Raw genomic sequence first — 25,905 nt, 5'->3', positions numbered from 1 at the left:
CTAAGACCCACTCCGTTTTAAAATACTCATCAACACCTTTCGTTTGATACCCATATTGTAAAAACGCATTCTAGAGTCACCCCTGGTCCACGTTTATGGCGATATCTCGAAAAGGCGTCCACCTATAGAACTAAGACCTTTTAAAATACTCATTAACACCTTTCGTTTGATACCCATATCGTACAAACAAATTCTAGAGTCACCCCTGGTCCACCTTTATGGCGATATCTCGAAAAGGCGTCCACCTATAGAACTAAGACCCCCTCCCTTCTAAAATACTCATTAACACCTTTAATTCGCTTCACATATCGTACAAACAAATTCTAGAGTCATCCCTGGTCCAAGTTTATGGCGATATCCCGAAAAGGCGTCCACCCATAGAACTAAGACCCATTCTCTTTTAAAATACTTATTAACACCATTCGTTTGAAACCCATATTGTACAAAAGCATTCTAGAGTCAACCCTGGTCCACCTTTATAACGATATTCCGAAAAGGCGTCCACCTATAGAACTAAGACCCACTCGCTTTTAAAATACTCATTAACACCTTTCGTTTGAAACCCATATTGTACAAAAGCATTCTAGAGTCAACCCTGGTCCACCTTTATAACGATATTCCGAAAAGGCGTCCACCTATAGAACAAAGACCCACTCCCTTTTAAAATACTCATTAACACCTTTCATTTGATACCCATATCGTACAAACAAATTCTAGAGTCACCCCTGGTCCACCTTTATGGCGATATCTCGATAAGGCGTCCACCTATAGAACTAAGACCCCCTCCCTTCTAAAATACTCATTAACACCTTTAATTCGCTTCACATATCGTACAAACAAATTCTAGAGTCATCCCTGGTCCAAGTTTATGGCGATATCCCGAAAAGGCGTCCACCCATAGAACTAAGACCCATTCTCTTTTAAAATACTTATTAACACCTTTCGTTTGAAACCCATATTGTACAAAAGCATTCTAGAGTCAACCCTGGTCCACCTTTATAACGATATTCCGAAAAGGCGTCCACCTATAGAACTAAGACCCACTCCCTTTTAAAATACTCATTAACACCTTTCATTTGATACCCATATCGTTCAAACAAATTCTAGAGTCACCCCTGGTCCACCTTTATGGCGATATCTCGAAAAGGCGTCCACCTATAGAACTAAGGCCCACTCTCTTGTAAAATACTCATTCACGCCTTTCGTTTGATACCCATATCGTACAAACAAATTCTAGAGTCACCCCTGGTCCACGTTTATGGCGATATCCCGAAAAGGCGTCCACCCATAGAACTAAGGCCCACTCCCTTGTAAAATACTCATTAACACCTTTCGTTTGATACCCATATCGTACAAACAAATTCTAGAGTCACCCCTGCTCCACGTTTATGGCGATATCCCGAGAAGGCGTCCATCAATAGAAATAAGGCCCATTCCCTTTTAAAATACTTATTAACACCTTTCGTTTGATACCCATATTGTACAAAAGCATTCTAGAGTCAACCCTGGTCCACCTTTATGGCGATATCTCGAAAAGGCGTTCACCTATAAAACTAAGGCCCACGCCCTTTTAAAATACTCATTAACACCTTTCATTTGATACCCATATCGTACAAACAAATTCTAGAGTCACCCCTGGTCCACCTTTATGGCGATATCTCGAAAAGGCGTCCACCTATAGAACTAAGACCCACTCCCTTTTAAAATACTCATTAACACCTTTCGTTTGATACCCATACCGTACAAACAAATTCTAGAGTCACCCCTGGTCCACGTTTATGGCGATATCCCGAAAAGGCGTCCACCCATAGAACTAAGGCCCACTCCCTTGTAAAATACTCATTAACACCTTTCGTTTGATACCCATATCGTACAAACAAATTCTAGAGTCACCCCTGGTCCACGTTTATGGCGCAATCCCGAGAAGGCGTCCATCAATAGAACTAAGGCCCATTCCCTTTTAAAATACTTATTAACACCTTTCGTTTGATACCCATATTGTACAAAAGCATTCTAGAGTCAACCCTGGTCCACCTTTATGGCGATATCTCGAAAAGGCTTTCACCTATAAAACTAAGGCCCACGCCCTTTTAAAATACTCATTAACGCCTTTCATTTGATACCCATATCGTACCAACAAATTCTAGAGTCACCCCTGGTCCACCTTTATGGCGATATCTCGAAAATGCGTCCACACAAAGAACTAAGGCCGACTCCCTTTTAAAATAATCATTAACACCTTTCGTTTGATACCTACATATATTGTACAAACGCATTCTAGAGTCACCCCTGGTCCACGTTTATGGCGATATCTCTAAAAGGCGTCCACCCCTAGAACTAAGGCCCACTCCCTTTTAAAATACTCATTAACACCTTTCATTTGATACCCATATCGTACAAACAAATTCTAGAGTCACCCCTGGTCCACCTTTATGGCGATATCTCCAAAAGGCGTCCACCTATAGAACTAAGACCCACTCCCTTTTAAAATACTCATTAACACCTTTCATTTGATACCCATATCGTACAAACAAATTCTAGAGTCACCCTGGTCCACGTTTATGACGATATCCCGAAAAGGCGTCCACCCATAGAACTAAGGCCCACTCCCTTTTAAAATACTCATTAAAACCTTTCGTTTGATACCCATATCGTACAAACAAATTCTAGAGTCACCCCTGGTCCACCTTTATGGCGATATCTCCAAAAGGCGTCCACCTATAGAACTAAGACCCACTCCCTTTTAAAATACTTATTAACACCTTTCGTTTGATACCCATATTGTACAAAAGCATTCTAGAGTCAACCATGGTCCACCTTTATGGCGATATCTCGAAAAGGCGTCCACCTATAAAACTAAGGCCGACGCCCTTTTGAAATACTCATTAACACCTTTCATTTGATACCCATATCGTACAAACAAATTCTAGAGTCACCCCTGGTCCACCTTTATGGCGATATCTCGAAAAAGCGTCCACCTATAGAACTAAGGCCCACGGCCTTTTAAAATACTCATTAACACCTTTCATTTGATAACCATATCGTACAAACAAAGTCTAGAGTCACCCCTGGTCCACCTTTATGGCGATATCTCGAAAAGGTGTCCACACAAAGAACTAAGGCCCACTCCGTTTTAAAATACTCATTAACACCTTTCGTTTGATACCCATATCGTACAAACAAATTCTAGAGTCACCCCTGGTCCACCTTTATGGCGATATCTCGAAAAGGCGTCCACACAAATAACTAAGGCCCACTCCCTTTTAAAATACTCATTAACACCTTTCGTTTGATACCTATATTGTACAAACGCATTCTAGAGTCACCCCTGGTCCACGTTTATGGCGATATCCCGAGAAGGCGTCCACCCATAGAACTAAGGCCCATTCCCTTTTAAAATACTTATTAACACCTTTCGTTTGATACCCATATTGTACAAAAGTATTCTAGAGTCAACCATGGTCCACCTTTATGGCGATATCTCGAAAAGGCGTCCACCTATAAAACTAAGTCCCACGCCCTTTTGAAATACTCATTAACACCTTTCATTTGATACCCATATCGTACAAACAAATTCTAGAGTCACCCCTGGTCCACCTTTATGGCGATATCTCGAAAAGGCGTCCACCCAAAGAACTAAGGCCCACTCCCTTTTAAAATACTCATTAACAGCTTTCATTTGATACCCATATCGTACAAACACATTCTAGAGTCACCCTGGTCCACCTTGACGGCTATATCTCGAAAAGGCGTCCACCTATAGAACTAAGGCCCACGCCCTTGTAAAATACTCATTAACACCTTTCATTTGATACCCATATCGTACAAACAAATTCTAGAGTCACCCCTGGTCCACTTTTATGGCGATATCTCGAAAAGGCGTCCACCCAAAGAACTAAGGCCCACTCCCTTTTAAAATACTCATTAACACCTTTCGTTTGATACCCATATCGTACAAACAAATTCTAGAGTCACCCCCTGGTCCACCTTTATGGCGATATCTCGAAAAGGCGTCCACCTATAGAACTTAGGCCCACTCCCTTTTAAAATACTCATTAACACCTTCCATTTGATACAAATGTCATACAAACACATTCCAGGGTTACCCTAGGTTCATTTTACTTCGAGGTGATTTTCCCTTATTTTGTCTCCATAGCTCTCAACTGAGTATGTAATGTTCGGTTACACCCGAACTTAGCCTTCCTTACTTGTTCAATTTAATTTCAAGTAATTTCAGCATAATTTTATGTCAATTTCTTTTCATTTTACATATTTTTTATATTTTTGTTTAAGGAGCTCCATACCAAAACGTTATAATTACATTTGAAAATTTTGTAGAAAATTTAAAAAAATACAATCAAAAATTACAACGTCTTAATGAAAAATTTAAGTAAGTTAGACCAGTTTGCTATATTTCTACTCACTGCTTAATTATTAACGCATTATTGCACTACCCCCATCACTGGATGCATAGACTGAGTTGAAAAAAATACAAGTTGGTCGAATTTCGACCACAGGCGATACTAGTCTGTATTAATATCTATAGTGTTTTTGAATTTTAGTAGAGATATCAGGCATAAATTATGAGAAATTAGCCTAAAATTACCATTTTTAACTGGAAAAAAAATTGTTTTTTCTTTACAGCTGAAATAAGTTCAGAACATTTCCAACAACTTTCATTCAGACAGTTTTCCTTTTTTCGAATTCGTTTTAGTAAAAAAAAACCTATATTTTCAAGTAATAAGCAAACCTATGTTTTGAAGAAATACGCAGAGATTTTGCAAAAGTGCGGACCTCAAAATCGGACTTAGAGCTATGGTGTCTTCAGCAATTTTTCTAGAATCATCTGTACATTACGTTTTTGCTATACTCCTGATGGGAAAAAATCCAAATTCGACCCGCTCTAATGTATATGTATGTCGAAACTCAGTGAGGTTGTCATAAAGCAACACAACGACGTTGACCATGCCGAAGCAATTTCAACTTAAAACGCTGGAGATCATGAACGCTAAGTGCCTGACAGCCTACCTCCATTCTGACTATTCCTTATTGTGCCGCTTGTTCTTCTTAGATCAATGGTTTCATCAAACAATTGCAGCTTGTTCCTGAGAGCTGGTTTTTTGTTGATGTTGTAGCGATAAAAACACTCCCCGAAGATTTTCAGCATTGGTTGTTGTTGTTGTTGTAGCGATAACTACACTCCCCGGACCTATATCCAACAAAGGACCATCAACATCGATACAACTCCCCAAAAATCCGGTAGTTTCCGGTAACAAGAATTATGAGGATATAAGTCCGACTATCATAGGAGCGATCGAATGTGACCACATTGAACGGTTGAACTGCCCAGTCCGTAATGACCACTTCACATGGACTCCATGTGGCAAATACTAGAAGATTTCTAGGACACATGCACTTGCTGCTGCTAGATTTGACAGCAGTATCACTCCTAATAGCTGGAGTCTTAGCCTGGCAAGCGCAGAGCATGAGCACGTGTTCGATCGACTGCACTTCCTACATCTGCTATCACTGACCAAGCCCAATCTAAAGGCACGTGCCGCCAAGAGGCAGTGTCCAGTTAGAATGTTCGTCATGAGTCTACAATCCTCCCTTTTTAATGATAGAAGCAACTTTGTTCATCGAACATATAAAAGTTGAGGCGGCTACAGTTTACGCTATTTTCTTCCAGTGTTATTACTGAATTGGTTACAGCTACTATTTTCGCTGAAAAACGCTACAGTGATATACGAGCTGTTTATTTACGGATTAGCATAGTATACCGCAGACCCTACTACTTTCACAACTTTGGAACCATCGGTATACACGTGTATCGCCACATCCGCCGTTTGGGCACCCTTGCGCCCACCATCCACCTCTATTGTCGCTCTAAGAGCCCCTTCGAGGCGCAGATACGGAATTAGCTAGTCTGTTCGTCCTGTAATTGTTGACGCTGTACTACTGTGGCCGTATGGTCTGCGCTCAAACAGCCAAGATGCACTCAGCCTCGTTACAGTTGTTAACGCTATGGTTTTTGCCACAGGTGGAGTGTGCACAATGGCATACAGCGCAGCCGCTGGGATCGTTTTCACTACTTCACACACTATGCCTAGGCTTGCACGTTCTGTATTACTAAAGACTTCCTTTTCAACTACACCTAAAAAAAATTTAAAAACATTTTTCGAAGAGCACAGAAAAATTTTTAGATTTCAGCAAAGTTGTCAAGCAATACTCATCGCTAGGATGGGTCGGCATGGAATGCCCCATATGCATGCATTTTCATTACATTACATAAATTAGGTTCGGATTTATATACATACATAATGACATTGACTTATGTTTCTAATATCACTTACTTACTGTCTTAGAAGCAAGGCATCAAGAGATGGAAATATTTCCTTACAGGCTCCATAGCTATGTACGCTTATATGCGGTTAAAGTTGAGTTTTGTTTTTGTATAATTTTTTTAAGCCACATAAAACACACAAATGCAATTCAACGCACTCAACACGTTATGTTCATCTTACGTCTTACGTATCACGCTTACGTGTAAATTTAATCATATTCATTGTCACGCTTCAAAGTGAAATCAACGTTACTAATTCAATGGCGGTGCACACAGCCACACATAAAAGCGAGCACACCGCAATTCAAGTACATAGAAACCGCACATATGATGTACACACACACATACACACATAAATGTGTGTCACGGAATCATTTGAGTTTTTTTATATTTCACACATCATACGCACCAGTAGTGATGTAGTAATATACCGTTGGCACTCAAAGTGCACACATGCATGGACCGAAGATGGCATACAAATGTCCATACCTTTATACATACATTCACATGTAGGACGATGGCGATGTTAACGAAGAATCGACCATAATGTTGTTTGTAGTGAAGCCGCCGCGTGCACGAACGCCTACTTTGATTTCCTCTTCTTTTATTTGTGTGTTATTTTTTGTTTTCTTTTTTGCTTTTGTAGCATCGAACAATAAATTGTTTGCTTTGCTTTTTCTTTCTTTTCTTTTCTTAACTTTGCTTCCCTTTGTATTTTACTATTTTCCTTTTTTCAACTTTTCTTTCATTATACTTCTTTGTTTCTGTTGTGTTTTTGAGAAGAACGCAAGCTCAAAAATCAAAAATCAAGTATGGTGGGCGACGTAAACTGGAAAAGAAAAAAACAACTTTTATGTAGTAGACAATACCCGATTTGCCTGAATATGTCGCGGCTCGTGGATGAAGAGTAAGCTGCTGGCGGATATTTCATATATCTTTAGTAAGTCATTTGGTGGTCTAAGGCCTTACAAAATCTTCGTGTGGAAAAAAATCAATTTTGGAAAGTCTACAAACTATGTATGTATGTCTGATGCGAAATTAATAAATTACAAGAAGTCTAATGCCATGTTCAAGAGTGCGATAAAAGAAGCAAAGAAAAAAAGTTTTGAGAGTTTCTCTTCAAAGATTTCTCAAATTTCGACCCCAAAGCAAATCTGGGCTGATATAAAATCGCTTTCAGGTAATCCAAACAAAACTATAAGTTGTATTCAGCACAAACAGTCTTTTTTAACGAACTCTTTGGACATGGCTGAGACTTTCGCGAAGCTTCGGTCTGATTACTCAGATGACAACAACTTTTCAGAGGCATTCAACCGTGAAAAAACACCTTGGCTCTCTGAAACGTATTCTCCACTTCGCCTCTCTCCATCAGCATGGTATGTTGAAAACAAAATTGAATTATGGGAATTGGAATCAGCCCTGAAACATGCCAAAGGAGAATCTCCCGGTTCAGACCGCATCTCTTATGCAATGCTTCTGAATTAACATGAGATAACAAATATAAACGTACTAAATTTTTATAATAAAATCTATGATGAACGCTTATTTCCTCGCGTCTGGCGTACAGGCACCGTCATTCCGATCCCTAAACCTAACAAGCCCCCCATCCTACCACCTCCTAAAGACCCATATCCCTCCTGACCTCTATATGCAAAATCATGGAAAAAATAATTGCCAAGCGTTTGATGTTGTTTATCGAGAAAAACAACTCGATCAGCCATACGCAAACAGCTTTAAAAACAAAACAGAGTACAACGGATTCACTGGTACAAATCCAACACTTTGTGTCGATTCTCTAAGAACCAAAAATAACGTCACCATTTTAGCGACAGACTTTGAGAAAGCTTTTGATCGCGTGGGCGTACACGTAGTATTAAGCCAATTTGCTGCATGGAAGATTGGTCAGAAATCCTTCTCTTTTGTTAAGGCTTTCATGACCCAACGACGCTCTGAGGGGGCCCGCGATTTAGAGGTACTATGACATTTTTTTAATACAGGAGAGTCTTTAGTTGTTCCATGTGCAATTTTTAAGCCGAATTTCAAAAGCAACGAAAATCTGCATTTCGTTTTAATATTATAGCGAAGTGTGAAAAATAAAAATCTATATATATAAAAAGAAGGACTAAAATGTGTGTTAGTTGGTCGCCGGTGTTTGAAGAGATGCGTCTTTCGATTTTGTTCAAACTTTCACACAAGTTGCGTAAACCTCACGCGGTGGTTACTACAGGTACAGGGTCTCGAGATATAGGCCAAAACGTGGGCCAGTGAATGCCTAGACAGTATTTATACAAATTGGATATCAAATGAAAGCTGTTGATGAGTGCTTTGGTACAGAGTGATATATTATCCAGAGACGGACTGGAACTGGGATTAGGACTAGGACTGGGACTGAGACTCGGAGTGGGACTGGGACTGAGACACGGAGTGGACCTGGGACTGGGATTGGAATAAAATACATACCACCCTCTGGGATAGGCCATAAGGATGCAGAATAATAAGAAGGAATTGAGAGAAGAGAAAAGAGAGAAGGAGAAGGAGATTGAGAAAGAGATAGAATGAGACGAAGATGGAGATAGATGAAGCGAAAAAGACGGAGGGAGGTGTGAATAAAAGGACTGGGAAAAAGTGAAGAGGGGGGAGGGCAGAGTCAGACGGAAAAAGCTTATTAAAATGTATTAAGATATGCCAAATTTAGGGCAGGACCAACTTCTGCCAGGTCTTCTACTTAAAAATATAAAATTAACTATGTAGGCCGATGATGCTATAATCTTCACAAATATAAAAAACCCAACTTGTAAATAATAAATTTTGCGAAGTTCTTAATGAATTTAAAAAATTGGGTATCATATTCGGCGCATCAATTTCGATATCCAAATGCAAATTACTACATATTTGTAAGAAGAAAAATTTTACTTATTCTCAACTAATTTTTGATAATAATACAATTGAAAACGTAAATTTTTTAACAATTCTAGGAGTATATTTTGATAAGCGTTTAAGTTTTAACCATCAATGTAATTCTCTCAGAAAAAACCTTTTGTCGAGATTAAACATAATCAAATACCTTTGATGTAAAAAGTCATTTATTGACACTAATACATTGATAAACGTTACAAGAGCCTTAATTCTCTCTAAAATTGATTACATTATACATTCTTATGCACATACTTATTTACTATATACTTATCCAATAATATTATAACTTTATTCAGATATAAAATTTTTTACTACTATTTTAAGTCGAGTTGATGTCAAGGTGCTAGTACTCTTCATATTATTAAGTTTTATATTCGTATATATTACTTAATAAATAATAATTATTATTATTAAGTCGAATGGTAACAACCTTACTGACTAGATTACAGGTTAACTTAGTACTAGTTTAACAATTTTAAAGTGAGGTTTACTGAGATAAGTAATAAGACTCAATGCGTGCCTTAAACAGAGACCTTGTCTTGGCAAAGTCCAGATCAAGGCTTCTGGATAGGCGATAAATTCCACAAGACCTCTTAGAAGAGGTGCGAAACTGAAGTAATTCCAACGAAGCACTTCAACGCGGAATGTACTGTAAAAGCGGAGAGCTCTGTTAGGGACATTGAAAGTCAACTGCCCATGTAGTTATGAACAGTCAATGGCACCGGATATTATGTCAAAAATAAACATTACGTTTTGAACAAAACGCTTAACTTCAAGTGGCAAGACATTGATAAACATGCATCTACAATTGTAGGGTGGCAGGGGATTAACAAAGTGTAGAGGTTTAAGAGCAAATCGTATGAACTTGCGCTGAGTGAACTGAGTGTGAAGAGTAAATCGGATTCCAGATGACTGAAGCATACTCTAGCTTTGAACGCACTAAGGCATTGTATAGGATTTTGCTGGTATATGGGTTAGCGCATGTTTTCAGGTTTCTACAGAAGTAATTTGTGCCAAGCTGTGTCAAAAGCCTTAGAAAAGTCCGTATGGATGGTGTCAAATTGACATTCATCCTCAAACGCAGAGACACAAAACTGAGAGAAAACAGCCAGATTTGTGACAGTTAAACGTCCTGACATAAAACCATGCTGACATGGATCGACTATTCTATTGATAGCGAATGATAAACTACCTTTTCAAAAACTTTTGAACATGTTGACAGAAATAAGTACCATCACAAACTCGATCTAAATTGAGCTAATTCACAGTTTAAATTTTTTAAAGCTAGGCCTTGGAAGATTAAGATGATGTAATCAGTTTTTGGCTTTTCTAACCATTTTAATATTTCCAGTTGATAACTATTTCCTCCTCATATTTCTTCTGATGTGGGAGCTTGTTGGTATGCGTCACCGTTGCAGCATTTGTGCAATAGCGCAATGACCTGTGCTAACAACTGTAAGTACGCTCACTTTGTTTAGCTTGAGAATGGAACTAGTTCCTTTCCTATACAAACATGACCATAAGAACTTTGAGACCTCGAAATCATACCGGCTGGTCGACAGTAAGTCCATTGCTCTAATCTCAGTTTCCTTAATTTTGATCAAGAGATAACCTAGCGGTGGCCGTACGAAGCTGGCTGCTCTCTCTATGGTATAGACCTCCGTCTGGAAGACACTGCATTATTCGGGAAGTCGGTACGATTAATTTACCTGCAGATGCTTTAAGTACATTCCAACTCCAGTTCTTTTTCTATTTTCGAGCCGTCTGTATAGATTGTAGTGTCCCCACCATTGTCTAGGCCTTCGTCCCGTTCTTCCCTTGAAATATATCTTATGTTTTGCGCTTGAAACTCAAAAACTGCCGTGATATGGTCAGTGTCGCAAGTAAGGTCAGTTGTGCTTCCGTATTAATGCCACCTTGTCATGTCATATAATATGGTCGCGGACCCGAAATGGATTATCTTCCACATTTTGGATTCTTCTAGTCCTAAAGCACCTTTCGCGGCCAATCCCTGCACGAATACTTGTAGAGGCAATGAGGTGTGGTGTTGACTGTGCCTGGCATACCTAGGCATGCTAGCCTTTGCACTTTCCCAACCCTATGCTGATTGCTCTTTTTGCCAAGCGCCTTCCATCAGACAAGCTCTCTTAAGTTAGTATCTGTCGATTGACTGTGTTGTAGGTGCAATGAATGATATGCGGTGACAGTCTCCAGTTCCTCCCGGAAGCCCTTTTTTAGGTGTAGTATGCTGCTTGAGCTTTCTTTAATCATACCTGCTTTTCGAGTATCATGCCAAGATATTTAGCTTTAGATGAAAAATTTATCGTTTGCCTTTGAGACTCGGTAATTTAAAGTAGGGTAGTTTTGTTTGAACAAATTCCGTTTTTGTGGGCTTTACTACTCACCCTTTCGCCCTGCCCATGCTGCAAAGTGCACTATTCATGAGCTCGATAATGGTTGGCAGGAATTTACCTGTGATCAGAAGCCCTAAGTCGTCGGCATATGCGACTACCCTCGTGTCTTCTGCCCTGAAGATTTCTAGAAATTCATTAACTCTAGTATCCAAAGAAGACGCAATAGCACGCCGTTCTCCGGTGTGCCTCTGGTAGCCAATTTACCAACTGAGCAAATCGATTTACATAGTCATTTCGTATAATCACCCTACATTTAGCCTGCGTTTGAACGTTGTTGAAGGCATCCTAAATGTCGATAAAGGTTGCCGAGGTGTATTCTTTGCAGTTCAATAACTTCTCGATGACGCTAACTACATACCTCATGAAGGGCGCTTTCAACTGATTTGCTCTTGCTGTGCTGATCTGCGTACATTTTGCCGAAACTTACGTTATCTCTTATATGCAGGTCAATAAGTCTCCCCGGTGTTTTAAGTATAGGATCCTATAGTCCTTAGCTTTCGAGTGGTTTAGTTTAGGAATGAACACTACCTACACTTCTCCAGGCTTCGGGTAGATGGGGTATCAACTTGTCGCAAACGACATGTTACATGGCCAGTATCACTCCACCCAGTCCTGCCGATTTAAATTGTTCGAAAATTTTGATAAACCATTTTATTTATCCTAGTATACAATGTTTGTGAGGGAAAAGCGCGGGTTTCAGACATTTTTGTAAATATTTATTTCAAATATATGGCAACCTTCCAAACGCTTTTCCAATGGCAACACCTAATGAGGGCAAAGAGTGTAGCAAACAAAATACTGTGGCGAATTTTAGCATCACTAAGCTATTAGTAAAATAAAGGCACGACAACAATAAAAAATCAATCATCATTTACACACATACATACAAGGCAACGAAGAGATACTCATAAACACTTGTAATCATCACCCGAAGTAGTACTCTCGCATACACCCGCATATGGCTATAATATAAACATAAACTAGAAATATACATATATGTATATAGAAATTACCAAGTAGGAGATACAATTATTCTAAAAGACAAAACGTCTAGACCTTAGTAGAAATATGCAGACGAGGCGACAGAGAGTATAAAAGCAGCCCAAGCTGAGGCATGACTAATCAGTTTGATTTAAACACAAATATAATTGTACTGCTCCCAACGTAGTCTAATAAAGGCCTGCCGTGGACGGTGCCACTTTCCTAGATGTTCTGTTCGCGACAGCAACCCCCCGACGGGTTTCATTGCGCCATGTAGCCAGGCCGCAAACACAAATACACCGGGTACCCTAATGCTTACCAAAGGACGTCCAGTCCCAGGGCCACAACAGCAGTTGCATCCTAGCCTTTCACAACCCAGGCGTAGTCACCCGTCACTTACTCCCAGAGCGACGACGCCCCCCCCCCTTGCACTTCAGAATTCTGCAGTTAAAATATAATGGATTAACTGGGAAGATCACGGAGAAGTCGATTTCATGAAGCGGCACAACATCTGCATTGCTGCGATTCAAGAGACTAAACTTACAGCAAGATCTGCTCTACAGACCTGTTCTGGGTAGAATGTTCACAGAAAAGATCACGAGAGCGGAAATGGAGGGGGCCTCGCGTTTATCATACACTACTCTGTGCAGTATCATATATTTGATCCCGACACGGCCGCAACGTCAAGGCGTATCTGTCCGGTCAGGCGATGAAAACCTAAAAATCATCAACATCTACATCCCTCCTGCCACCTGTTGCCACAGTGGGTACCGCCCTAATATCAGCGCCTTACCCACTGGTCATAATCGCATTATCTTAGGCGATTTCAATGCCCATCACGATCTATGGCACTCAAACTTGCAGGCAGACAGTAGGGGTGATATATTGGCGGATCAAATAGAAGAAACGACGTTCTGCACAATAAACGGAGACGAGTTTGGCAAGAAGCTGTCACAGTTCGCCAAATACATCAAACGTGAGAGCAGGACTCGTAAACTGCGTCAATTGGCAGCCGATGGTAACATTGGCATCTGACCACCTGCCTATACTTATTCCGCTCGAGCGTACCGCCGATTTCATCGTCACAGAAAAATGCACTTTTATAAACTTCAAAAAAGGAAAGTGGGACGAATACAAATCCTTTACAGAGAACCGCTTTGCTGCCCTCCCTATCCCGACTGATGCTCGCCAAGGGGAGTGTGCTTTCCGCAAGGTCATTGAATCCGCCTCGGCTCGCTTCATTCCCGCCGGTAGAATTCCGGAAATTGGGCCTCACTTTCCGGCAGAGGCCGCAAAATTAGCGGGAGAACGTGACCTTATAAGAAAGCTCGATCCCGGCGACCCCCAAATAAGGGATATAAACCAACGCATCATATTGCTTGTGGATGAACACAAGCGGGCGAAATGGGAGGAGCACCTAAACGGTTGTAACCTCTCTGCCGGAGTAGGTAAACTTTAGTCTACCATAAAGTCCCTATCGAATCCGTCTAGGCACAATGAGAAAGTTTCCATCGCCTTTGGCGATAAAGTGCTGTCGGATGCGAAAAAATGCGCGAGCTCTTTCTGCCGACAATATTTAATGCATTCCACGGTCGACAAAGATAGACGAAGGGCCAAAAGACACGCACACAAATACAAATTCAGCGCGTCACCAATTACCATCACCGCCAAAGAGGTTGAGGATGCCATTGGTCATGCTAAACCATCCAAAGCAGTGGGCCCAGACGGCATAGCCATGCCGATGCTTAAAAGCCTAGGGAAAGAGGGTTTCAAATATTTAGCACATGTCTTCAACCTGTCTCTTTCCACCTTTGTCATACCCAAAAAATGGAAAATGGCCAAGTTGGTCCCGCTACTAAAGCCTGTGAAACCAGCTAACATAGGAGAGTCATATCGCCCGATATCTCTCCTATCGCCAGTAGCCAAGACGCTTGAAGCCATTTTGCTCCCATACTTCAAAGCAAATTTGCAGCTAGTCTGTCATCAGCATGGCTTTAGAAAACTCCATAGCACCACAACCGCGCTATATGCCATTGGCACCCAGATAAATTGCGGTTTAAATCAAAACCCCCACCATAGAACAGTACTCGTTGCGCTAGATCTATCAAAAGCTTTTGATACGGTCAACCATGGCACGTTACTGCAAGACCTGGAAGGATCTACCCTTCCCCCATGTCTTTAAATCTGGGTGGTCGGCAAGCATCGGTGCAATTTAGAAACGAAACATCAAACCAAGAAGAATTAAACAAGGGGTGCCACAGAGTGCTGTCCTATCCCCACTTTTGTTTAATTTCTACATATCTAAGCTACCTTCCCCACCAGAAGGAGTCACTACAGTTTCCTACGCCGATGACGGCACAATAATGGCCACAGGGGCCCAAAGATCGATGAGCTTTGCAATAGAATAAACGGCTACCTCCCTGATCTCTCCAGTTTTTTCGCCTCGCGAAACCTGGCATTATCACCGACTAAATCCTCCGCGACCTTATTTACAACATGGACGTCCCAAATATTGACTATTTTGGACATCCACGTCGATGGCACTACGCTACCGACTGTCCTACACCCCAAAATCTTGGGTGTGGCTTTTGATCAGGATCTACCTTTTGGTGAGCATGCAGCCGCAATTGTACCGAAAATCCAGACCCGTAATAAAATCCTCATATCTCTTGCTGGCAGTGCTTGGGGAAAAGATAAGGAAACGCTCATAACCACTTACAAAGCAATTGGCCAGCCGATTGCATGCTACGCGTCCCCGATATGGTCGCCAAACCTAAAGACCACTCACTGGAAGAAGCTACAGGTCTGCCAAAATACTGCCCTCAGAACCGCCACGGGTTGTCTTCTTATGTCCCCAGAGCATCTATCATCTATCTATCCCATCTACATAACGAGGCGAGAATACTCCCCATCAGGGAGAGAAATGACATGCTAACAAAACAGTTCCTGGTGAATACCCAGAAACCTGGGCATCCCAACAGATTGATGAGCCAACACCGCCCAGGGGCTTAAGGAGTCATCTTCGTAAGCATTATGAGGAAATACGGTACCTGAGAACTCAGCCGTATGAAGCCAAAAATCACAAGAAGGTCCTCAGCGAACTCCACAAACAGCCGTCGGACCTTTATGCCAGGAATTGCCCGGTGAATCCAGTACTCAAAGAACAGTACCCAAAACTTGCGGAAGAGGAACGTATACTCTCCAGGGAAACGCGAGTCACTCTAGCTCAACTTCGATCTGGATACTATAACAGGTTAAACTCTTACCTATCCAGAATCAACCCCGACATAGAAAATGTATGACCCGCTTGCAATGTGTCCCACATGACACCAACCATCTCTTTAATTGTAATGTGTAACCAACGCCTCTAACACCTCTCTCATTATGGTCCACCACTGTTGAAACTGCAAGTTTCCTTGGACTCCCGTTAGAGGACATTGATGACAATTTGCGATTGGTTGTACCTATTGGATGGGGCGAAGCACTGCTATAACAATAATAACAACGGTCATTTTGTTCAGGGCGTAGGAAGGAACTGGTTAGGATCTTGATGTCCTTCAATGTAACTAAGGCCCGACATGTTCGTCTGTTTAGAGAAAGCCCCGCATGCTCTGTTGTGGAGAACAGTTTATCATCCATGTTGGAGTCTATATACAAATCTATCAGCCTCTCAAAGTTTTCGTGAAGAACTGATGTTAAGCTAATGGGAATGTAGTTTTTGAGATACATATGACTAATCTTCGCCGCCTTTGGTAGGAAACGGTGCATTACCCCATACCCCGCACAAAAAGGGGTTTACACATCAAAATACAATTTCTTGTTGCTTAAGTGTTATATACATAATAATGGTAGAAGAAAGTTGTCGTAAATACTTGCGTATGTAAATGTGTTTGTGTGTGTGGTGTGATTGTAAGTGTTTAAATGCTATAAAATATCGACTGCTTCCGGCTTGAACACAAAAGGAAACGCTATTTCTAACGGAAGTTAAATTTTGATTTGCGTGCATAAGTGCATTAGTGTATATTAGAGCGAGTCAAATTTTTTTCCCATCAGGAGTATAGCAAAAATGTAATCAACAGATGATTCTAAGAACATATTGGGCTTACTTTAAAGGTATTTTACGTATATTTCAGAATCTGTATTAATATATATAGTGTTTTCGAATTTTAGTAGAGATATCAAGCCTAAATTATGAGAAATTAGCCTAAAATGAATTTTTAACTATTGTATTATCATTTTTAACAAATGTCTTGTGGAATTTTTTTTGTTTACAGCTAAAATAAGGTCAGGACAATTCCAACAACTTTCATTCAGACAGTTTTTCTTTTTTCGAATTCGTTTTAGCAGAAAATAAATTTAAAAAAAACCCTATATTTTCAAGTAATAAGCAAAAAACACAATTTTTATAATTGTAATGTAATTTATTTAAAAACTTATTTTTTTACTTAGAATTGACCATTTTAACGTATTTTTCAAAATAAAAGTAATGTTATGTTATTATTTTTTAAAATCCTTTCTGCTCTCCATTCGTGGTTGTTTTTCACGACTTTCTGCTGTAACAGCCATAACACCTTCGCGTTTTTTTTTTCTATAACACGTTTGGAAACAGATGAACAGATGTCAACAACTGAACATATCTTTCTGTTCCTTGTAGATGCATTGGAATATTAGGATCATCTAGTGTTGGCTCATCATAACCTAAGAATAGTACTAAGTGATCATACCGAATAATTCTTGTGAATGCCGGTATACAAAGACATTCAAGACTGTGAAAATTTTGAGGTATGCATTTGTTGAAAGTTTTTTATAATTTTTTTATAATATTTTTTCAATCAAATTAAAATAGAAAAATTATACTAATTTTAATTGATCTAAAAAATTTATTTTTCAGCTTGTTAGTGATTTCGAACCAATAGCATTGGAAAATATGCCTTGTATGATCACTGATGAACAAGAACGAGAATTATCTACAGATGTTAAATATTTATATCAAATGGCCAAAACAATTTCAAATGGTACTGTTTCAGTTGATTCTGTTGTTATAGAAAAAAACGTGAAGGTGTTATGGCTGTTACAGCAGAAAATCGTGAAACACAACCACGAATGGAGAGCAAAAATGATTTTTAAAAACAATAACATAACATTACTTTTTTTTTGAAAAATACGTTCAAATGGTCAATTCTAAGTAAAAAAATAATTTTTTAAATAACTTACTTTAAAATTATATAAAAATTGTGATTTTTTTAAGATCGCGAGTTTGAATCCAGCTCAAGGCCTAACAATAATTATTTTATCATTATTAATAATTATTGTTAGGCCTTGGGCTCGATTCAAACTCGCGATCTTACAAGCCGATATAACAACAAAAATTGTTTTTTTTTTTTGCTTATTACCTGAAAATATAGGTTTTTCTACTAAAACGAATTTAAAAAGAAAAACTGTCTGAATTAAAGTTGTTGGAAATGTTCTGAGCTTATTTTAGCTGTAAAGAAAAAACATTGTCCATATGGAATTTGTTAAAAACGATAATATAGTAGTTAAAAGTTCATTTTAGGCTAATTTCTCATAATTTATGCCTGATATCTCTACTAAAATTCAAAAACACTAAAGATATTAATACAGATTCTGAAATGTGTATATTACGTTTTTGCTATACTCCTGATGAAAAAAAATCCAACCATACAATTTGACCCGCTCTAGTGTATATATATATGTGTGTGTGAATATACACGCTAACATGTGCTCCTTTTCTAAGAATGTAGTAGCACTATAAATTGGCACAGCAATGACCATGACGTTGGCCAGACTACATAGACAACAACACAAACTACGTAACCACAAAAATAATTACGAACTATGTAAGTAAACTAAATGGTCACGTTACACCGGCTGACATCAATGCAATTTACGATTAATACATGGTAATTTTATTTGTGTGATTTGTAGTTGCTTAGCTCACTGTGGCTATTACGAAACTGTTCTACCCCTAAAATGCTGCCAAGAGCTCAAAATAGATTCGCCGTTAAGCCTTTGTGCGATGTTCTGTGACTGCTTTAATGCCCCTATTACGGTTTACAACTCAACTTAGTTTGGTTGTAATTAAAACAACTCAACTTTAAGCCAACTCAACTCCTGTTTGGTATTACGAATTACAACCCTTCAAAAAACGCGAGTACTCCATAAATAGTGTAAGGAATACCCCTTTAGGAGTATAGGAGTGTTCCAAAACTAATCTGTATTCATACAAAAAATGTGCTCCAATTAACATTGCGATGTCCTAGGAGAGGAGTAGGTGATCCCACTCTCGCTTTGTTTGTAAGTATTCCATAGAGTACATACGTGAGAGTACTTTCCAAAGTACTTTCACTGTAGTACTCCATGGAGCACCCACAGAGGATCATATGCCAAAGTACTAAAGAGGAATTGTGTCGGAAAGAATTATCGAAGTGAATATAATTTAAAATGAAAGTAAATTTGCCCCTCTTAATAATACAACTTTTATATTTTATACTACGAATATTCTTATGTTATTTAGCATTCGCGTGAATAAAGAAACTAATATTTCTCTATACATACTTTAGTATGTATACATAAAACCAGTGCGCTGTTGCATTTTATCAGAGTTGCCAAAGTAAAATTTTATTATTAGTTATTTGCATGCAATATTTTACTTTTGGCAACTCTGTTCGATCGTCATCGTGTCGTGATCACTGTCGTTAAAAAACGAGCAATGATCGGCTGATGGTGGTCCGCAAACGCATTGCAAAGGACTATTGTTAGAGTACTCCAACATGAAGAAAATGGAACACGTAATCCAACAATTTTTGCAGGGGATCGGCTGATGGTGGTCCGCAAACGCATTGCAAAGGAGTATTGTTAGAGTACTCCAACATGAAGAAAATGGAACACGTAATCCAACAATTTTTGCAGGGCAAGTACCGCAACTAACAGCTGATCGCTCAAAATTAGCACACACACACAAACATCACTAATGGCCATATTACGGAAATCTTTAGGGAAATTGAAGTTAAATTTTTAAACAGACATAAAATGTTATAATTTTGGAATATATAGCATCTAGGACACCTTAGTTGCAGTAATTGAAAGGAAATGTTTGCTTATACTTAAGTATTTTATTATTTTTTCTAAATTTATCTTTATTATTGATACAATGATTGAAGGTATATTAATCCAATGCAACTCTGCTCTTCCTACTGTTCTTTATTCCACTCCATTCGAGTGCCTTCTTTCACTAAATTCGAGTGCCTTCCACTCTATTCGCAACATAACCTCAATTTAAGCTGCCAAACTATATAGTAAACAATGTTCAAGCATTTGCAAAAGTGATTTTTTTATTAATATCAAAATGGCTATCAATTAAATAATATTAGATTTATTTTATAACGACGAGAACGGAAAAAATTCTCATGATCACTCCAATCCCTCGGAACTACCAAGCACCAAGTAAGAAAACGTTTGAGTGACAAATGATGAGCTTCTAATGAAGTTATTTTGCAGATTTGTAAGTTATTTTCGGTGAAGTAAGGAAGAATATTGCTCGAGGGGGCTGTACCCCTATTTTAAAACTACACTCCTTGCTGACGGCAGCTATCAAAAATGCTGTGGAAATTATTTTAGTGTTGGACTGGACAACTTCTACAGTTAATAAAGAGGTATTGGGGGATATTGAGGAGCATATTTGTGCGAAGTGGATTAAAACCGAAATGACTCCAGAGCAAGGCCCTACAAAAACCGCATTTTACTCTAAAACAGGATTCCCAGGAGTAGTGGGTAGTATCGACGGGACTCACTTTCGCATAACTTCACCGATTTTGCTCCTTGCCTCGTCCAACTTTGTGGTGTCACTCGAGAAAGTCGAAAAGTTGTTCAATGTAAACTTGTTTTTTCTATAAATGTGTACAAAATTGCTGATTATCAAGTTTGTTTAAATTAATTTAAAAAAAGGTTTAATTACTCGCTTTCCATTTTTTTTTCGGCAACGTTTTACAAGAAAGTTTTTTGAAAAAGTATCAAATGTGGTATCAAAAGACACGTTTCGACATCCGTTTTAAGAATCCGAAAACGAAAATTAAAAATTTTATTTCTATCGAAAGATATTTACAAAAGCCCAACTCAACCGACACTGTTTTTGACAAATTGAGTTGTAATCTGTAATACCAAATTGCAAAATTTATACTGAAACAGAGTTGAGTTGTAAACGGTAATAGGGGCATAAATTACCTAAATGCTTTGGTTACATTTAAATACAAAACAAATTTAAATTTTCTTAACACAATTACAATTCACATAAAGTCAACTCACAGCAATTAAGTTGCTCAAAGCGCTTAAAATCCGCTTGAGCTTTTATGGTTCGTGTTTGGCTGATGCGATGCGGTTTCCTTCCTTCTACCACAATTTCCTGTTTCGCCATTCTTACGAATATCCTTCGTTCAGTGTTTAGAATTTAATGTTTTCTTCGTTTTACTATTACTTTCAAATATTGATTTACCACATCGTAGACCTTTTTAGGTCTTGCAACAACCACAAAAGAATCTCAATGTAATGAAACTCAAGAATAACATTTGAGCTGTCACGGGAAGCCTAGGAGATGTGAAATATTCATATTATATTTTGTAATAGTAATATGCAGTAAAGAACGGATTGCTATAGGAACCAAACATAGCATGACGAAAAATTCAACCCGAAAAGACCCTTGGAGGACCCAAGAGAGTCCCGAAAACTATCCCAATGGCCCCGAGTGAGTTCCCAATATTATCCCGAAATGACCCCCAAATGATCACGAGTGAGTCCCCAAAATCATCCCGAAATTACCCCCAAACGAGCGCGGGAGGACACCCAAGTCATCCTGAAGACTCAATCAAATGACCCCGGAAGGATTCCGAGGGAGGCCCCGAGAGTGTCCTCAAAGGCGAGATAAGGGTCTGACTCCAGCTAACTCTATTGTGCTAAAGAGAGCTAAAGCTGAGACTCTTGTTGTCACCGAGAAGAAGATGAACGAAATTACGAAGCAGTCCCTGACTGTGGCACAAGTAGATTGCAGCATCCCCAATAGGCAGATGTCTACCTGAAAGTGGAGATCCGTAGAAGAGGTGCTTATTAGTAACGTGATCAAAATGATGCATAACGAACCTAATAAAGCGCTACTAGTTTTCGCAACTGCTGCATGGTACAATGGGATTAAACTGATGACCAGCGAAAACATCGCGACTTTTGAATGGCTTCTGAGAGTTGCTCCCGATCTTCAAAGACATGAAGGCGCAAGGTTAAGAAGATGTGCTGCCCTCACAGCTGGGAGAATATCCTAGGGCGCGCAGATTATTTATATGCGCCTTAGAAAGAGGAGTCCTTACAATCTGAAAGTAGCGGCAAATGACTTTGAGTGAATGAAAAGTTAAAAGCGGATAAACTGAACAACAGACCAATAGTCTTGCGAGTCTTAAAAATAACGGCAACATGCTAAAATCATGGGAGGTAGAAAGTGACCTCGAGAATCTGGAAGTAGCGTTAAAGGACGAGAAATAGCCATAGAGGCAGATATGCTGGCATACACATAGCTATGTGCGTATGTATGTCGTAAAACGCTTTGGGTAACAAATAAAATAATACTTGTCACTCCCAAGTGAGCGTCTAGCTGAAACTATCCGTCCCCGCTCTACGTTGCAAACAACTCAAAATAGTTGAAGCACAATTTCTTCATTTCATGAGAAAATGTGCAAAGACAATTTTGCTACATAAGCGGGTTTAATGGTTTTGTTGGCTTTGCGTATATTTTCGATGTACATTAGGGTATGCCATACTTCACAACTTGGTCCTACTATACAAGACTTCTGGTAGTATTTTGTATGCTGATAAGGAATCATTGGTTGCCATTTGCAGGTTTTGAAAAAACTCAATCGACATGCCGGCTCATAATAAAGCCTGCACTGTTGGTTATATATACTGAAAATACCGAGCCGACATTTTCACCTTAAGCACCTTGTTTACCATTTATCGACTGCCTTTGGCGATGTTTGGACACTTTAAACTATTAAAGTAATAAATATAAAAAAATCCACATTTAATAACCCTAAAACGGGGGCTTTATACAGACAGTTCAACAACATGGAACCCAAGGCACAGAAGGCTCATAGAATCATCTCAGTAGTGGGGCTGTCAACATAAGTTTAGGGGCAGGCTCTGTATGTAGAATGAGTACGAGGGGTATGCTCTCAGAGGGGCCAAGAGAACATGACCTGGTATTACCGAAGTTCCGGAAACCTTCCCCGCGATAGGTACGAGTGTAATCTGATACGCTGATGACATCCGAAGACTAGTTAAGGCTCTAGCAAAATATTATACCAGCAAATGGGCCTTCGAGGGGATCCGATGATAGCTATTCGACAGCTGCTAAGGTATCGAGGTCCATAATAATTCATGCCTCATTAGAGTTAAACGCCATCATCCACTTGGTGCCTCTGTATGTATTTGTGGAGGGTTGGAACGCAAAATCATGATGAAATCAGCCGACTTCGTAATTAGAAGACAGAACAAAAATTAAATTGTGCCAAAACTGACCTAATATCAAACACTGACTATATTTTAGCAGTTGTTGACTTCCAGGTACATAACGTAAGTTATCCTTCGAGGGAGGGGGCTTGGTATAAACATTACAGTCTACACAGACGGTTCAAAACTGGTAACTTTAGGACTCTTGCAATGCCTGCCAGGCTAGGATGCTTGTCTTGTAAAGGGCTCCACGGCAGAAGAGTCTCAGAGGAAAATGTAACAATGTTGACTGGCAGGCTGAGATTTCGAGCCTCACTAATGTAGAGAGGACATATCAGTGTCTCACTTCTGGCGGTCCGCGGGTCGAGCACAGGAAAGTTTCCGAAATTAATATAAATGAGATGGTACGAGCTTCGAGGAATACACTATTAGGACAGCGAACTTACTGTGTAGTAACCGGTATGATTGTAATGTCTTAAGTTCCTTATAGCAATGTTAGAATAGGCAAAAAGGAGGTCTCTTTTCAGTAGAAAAACAAACATCGTGTGAGCACCATTGGAGATGGCGTATACCAACAACCTCAATCTGAAGTAACTGTCGTTGGACTTAAATCCCAGGGGCTTAGAATTGTTCTACGGTCGGCACTTATGTTCCAATAGGCGACTTAAATCCACAAACCCGAAGATTCAAGTGGTGAAAACAAAATCGTTCCCGAGGTGGTAGGGTAGACAATCCTTCAAAAGACTGTCAAAGACATCCGTAGCACTCCCTAAACCTTCAGAAAATGTTTTTATAGTTAAAGCAAAAGCAATAACAGCGGATACTATCAGGATGACGATGAAGATAAGTGGTTTAGATTTCTATGTGAAAGATTTTTCTAACGGTCTGGCGGAGGTAAGGAAGGTGGATCTGTCTCCGCTACTTAAGCTGAGAAGGGAAGTGTGTTGGCTAAAGACCAACCAGAAAGTATCTCGTTGGACAGACGTGCCCCCAGCCAACACTCGCCGAGGGCATTCGGAATAGGCGAAACCGTCTCCAAGCAGAAATGTGGATAGATCGCCACACTCAACACACACCGCACCCTAATGCGCACGCACTCTAAATATATGCGTATAAGTTGAAGGAAAATGGCAAGTACATACATACATATATATAGTAGAAGATGTACGTTCAGCTTCATTACAGCAAACACTTACGAATTGGTTTTCATAGTTTTTACGATCTATCAACGAAAATGGACAAATCGGTTTCTAAAATAAACAGCTACCACTCTAGTGATACTATCACCGGCCATAGAATAGTACTCGTTGCACTAGACCTATCAAAAGCTTTTGATACGGTCAACCATGGCACGTTACTGCAAGACCTGGAAGGGTCTACCCTTCCCCCATATCTTAAAAGGTGGACCGCAAATTATCTGGGTGGTCGGCAGGCATCGGTGCAATTTAGAAATGAAACATCAAAACCAAGAAGAATTAAACAAGGGGTGCCACAGGGTGGTGTCCTATCCCCACTTTTGTTTAATTTCTACATATCTAAGCCACCTTCGCCACCAGAAGGAGTTACCATCGCTTCCTACGCCGATGACTGCACAATAATGGCCACAAGCCCAGGCCCACAGATCGATGACCTTTGCAACAGAATAAACGGCTACCTCCCCGATCTCTCCAGTGTTTTCGCCTCGCGAAACCTGGCATTATCACCCACTAAATATTCCGCGACCTTATTTACAACATGGACGTCCCAAATGTCGACCATTTTGAACATCCACGTCGATGGAACTACGCTACCGACTGTTCTACACCCCAAAATCTTTGGTGTAACGTTTGATCAGGATCTACATTTTGATGAGCACGCAGCCGCGTCCCCTATATGGTCGCCAAGCCTAAAAATTACCCACTGGAAGAAGCTACAGGCCTGCCAAAATACTGCTATCAGAATCGCCACTGGATGTCTCCTTATTTCCCCAGAACACCATCTACATAATGAGGCGAGCATACTTCCCATCAGGGAGAGAAATGAGATGCTAACCAAACAGTTCCTGTTGAATACCCAGAAACCTGAGCATTCCAAAAGACATATTATAGATGAGCCAACACCGCCTAGGGGCTTAAGGAGTAATCTCCGTAAGCATTTTGAGGAACTACGGCACCTGAGAACTAAGCCGTATGAAGCAAAAAAACACAAGCAGGTCCTTGGTGAACTCCGCAAACAGGCGTCGGACCTTAATGCCAGGAATTGCCCGGTGAATCCAGTACTCAAAGAACAGTTCCCAAAACTTGCGGAAGAAGAACGCATACTCGCCAGGGAAACGCGAGTCACTCAGCTCAACTTCGTTCTGGATACTGTAACAGGTTAAACTCTTACCTATCCAGAATCAACCCCGACATACAAAATGTATGCCCCGCTTGCAATGTGTCCCCACATGACACCAACCATCTTTTTAATTGTAATGTGGAACCAACGCCTCTAACACCCCTTTCATTATGGTCCACCCCTGTTGAAACAGCAAGTTTCCTCGGACTGCCGTTGGAGGATATTGATGACAATTTGTGATCGGTCGCAGCTGTTAGGTGGGGCGAAGCACTTCTACAACAACAACAACATCACCGACTGTCAGTCACCCAAAAATCTTTGGGTTAACGTTCGATAACACTCTCACCTTCAAGGCGCATGCCACCGAAATTGTATCTTAAGAAGCGTTGCTAACCACGTACGAAGCAATTGGCCGGCCACTCATGTGCT

At 39.9% G+C, this 25,905-nt stretch overlaps 1 protein-coding gene across 5 annotated transcripts in view; it reads right to left on the bottom strand.

Annotated features, from left to right (window-relative positions):
- Window positions 1–25,905, bottom strand: part of LOC137239794 (inactive dipeptidyl peptidase 10) — a 159,818-nt gene that overhangs the window by 109,012 nt on the left and 24,901 nt on the right. For 2 of the 5 annotated variants that reach the window (XM_067765466.1, XM_067765465.1), the window contains one exon: window positions 6,354–7,172. The gene's annotated coding sequence lies outside the window, so the exon portion shown is untranslated. The remainder of the gene's footprint in view (window positions 1–6,353; window positions 7,173–25,905) is intronic. The other 3 variants (XM_067765467.1, XM_067765468.1, XM_067765469.1) reach the window with 3 other exon arrangements.

This window comes from Eurosta solidaginis, chromosome 2 (assembly GCF_040869045.1).
Source record: "Eurosta solidaginis isolate ZX-2024a chromosome 2, ASM4086904v1, whole genome shotgun sequence".
Lineage (NCBI taxonomy): Eukaryota > Metazoa > Arthropoda > Insecta > Diptera > Tephritidae > Eurosta > Eurosta solidaginis.
Note: the sequence above shows the minus strand (reverse complement) of the source record. Positions and strands in the feature narration are given on the sequence as shown.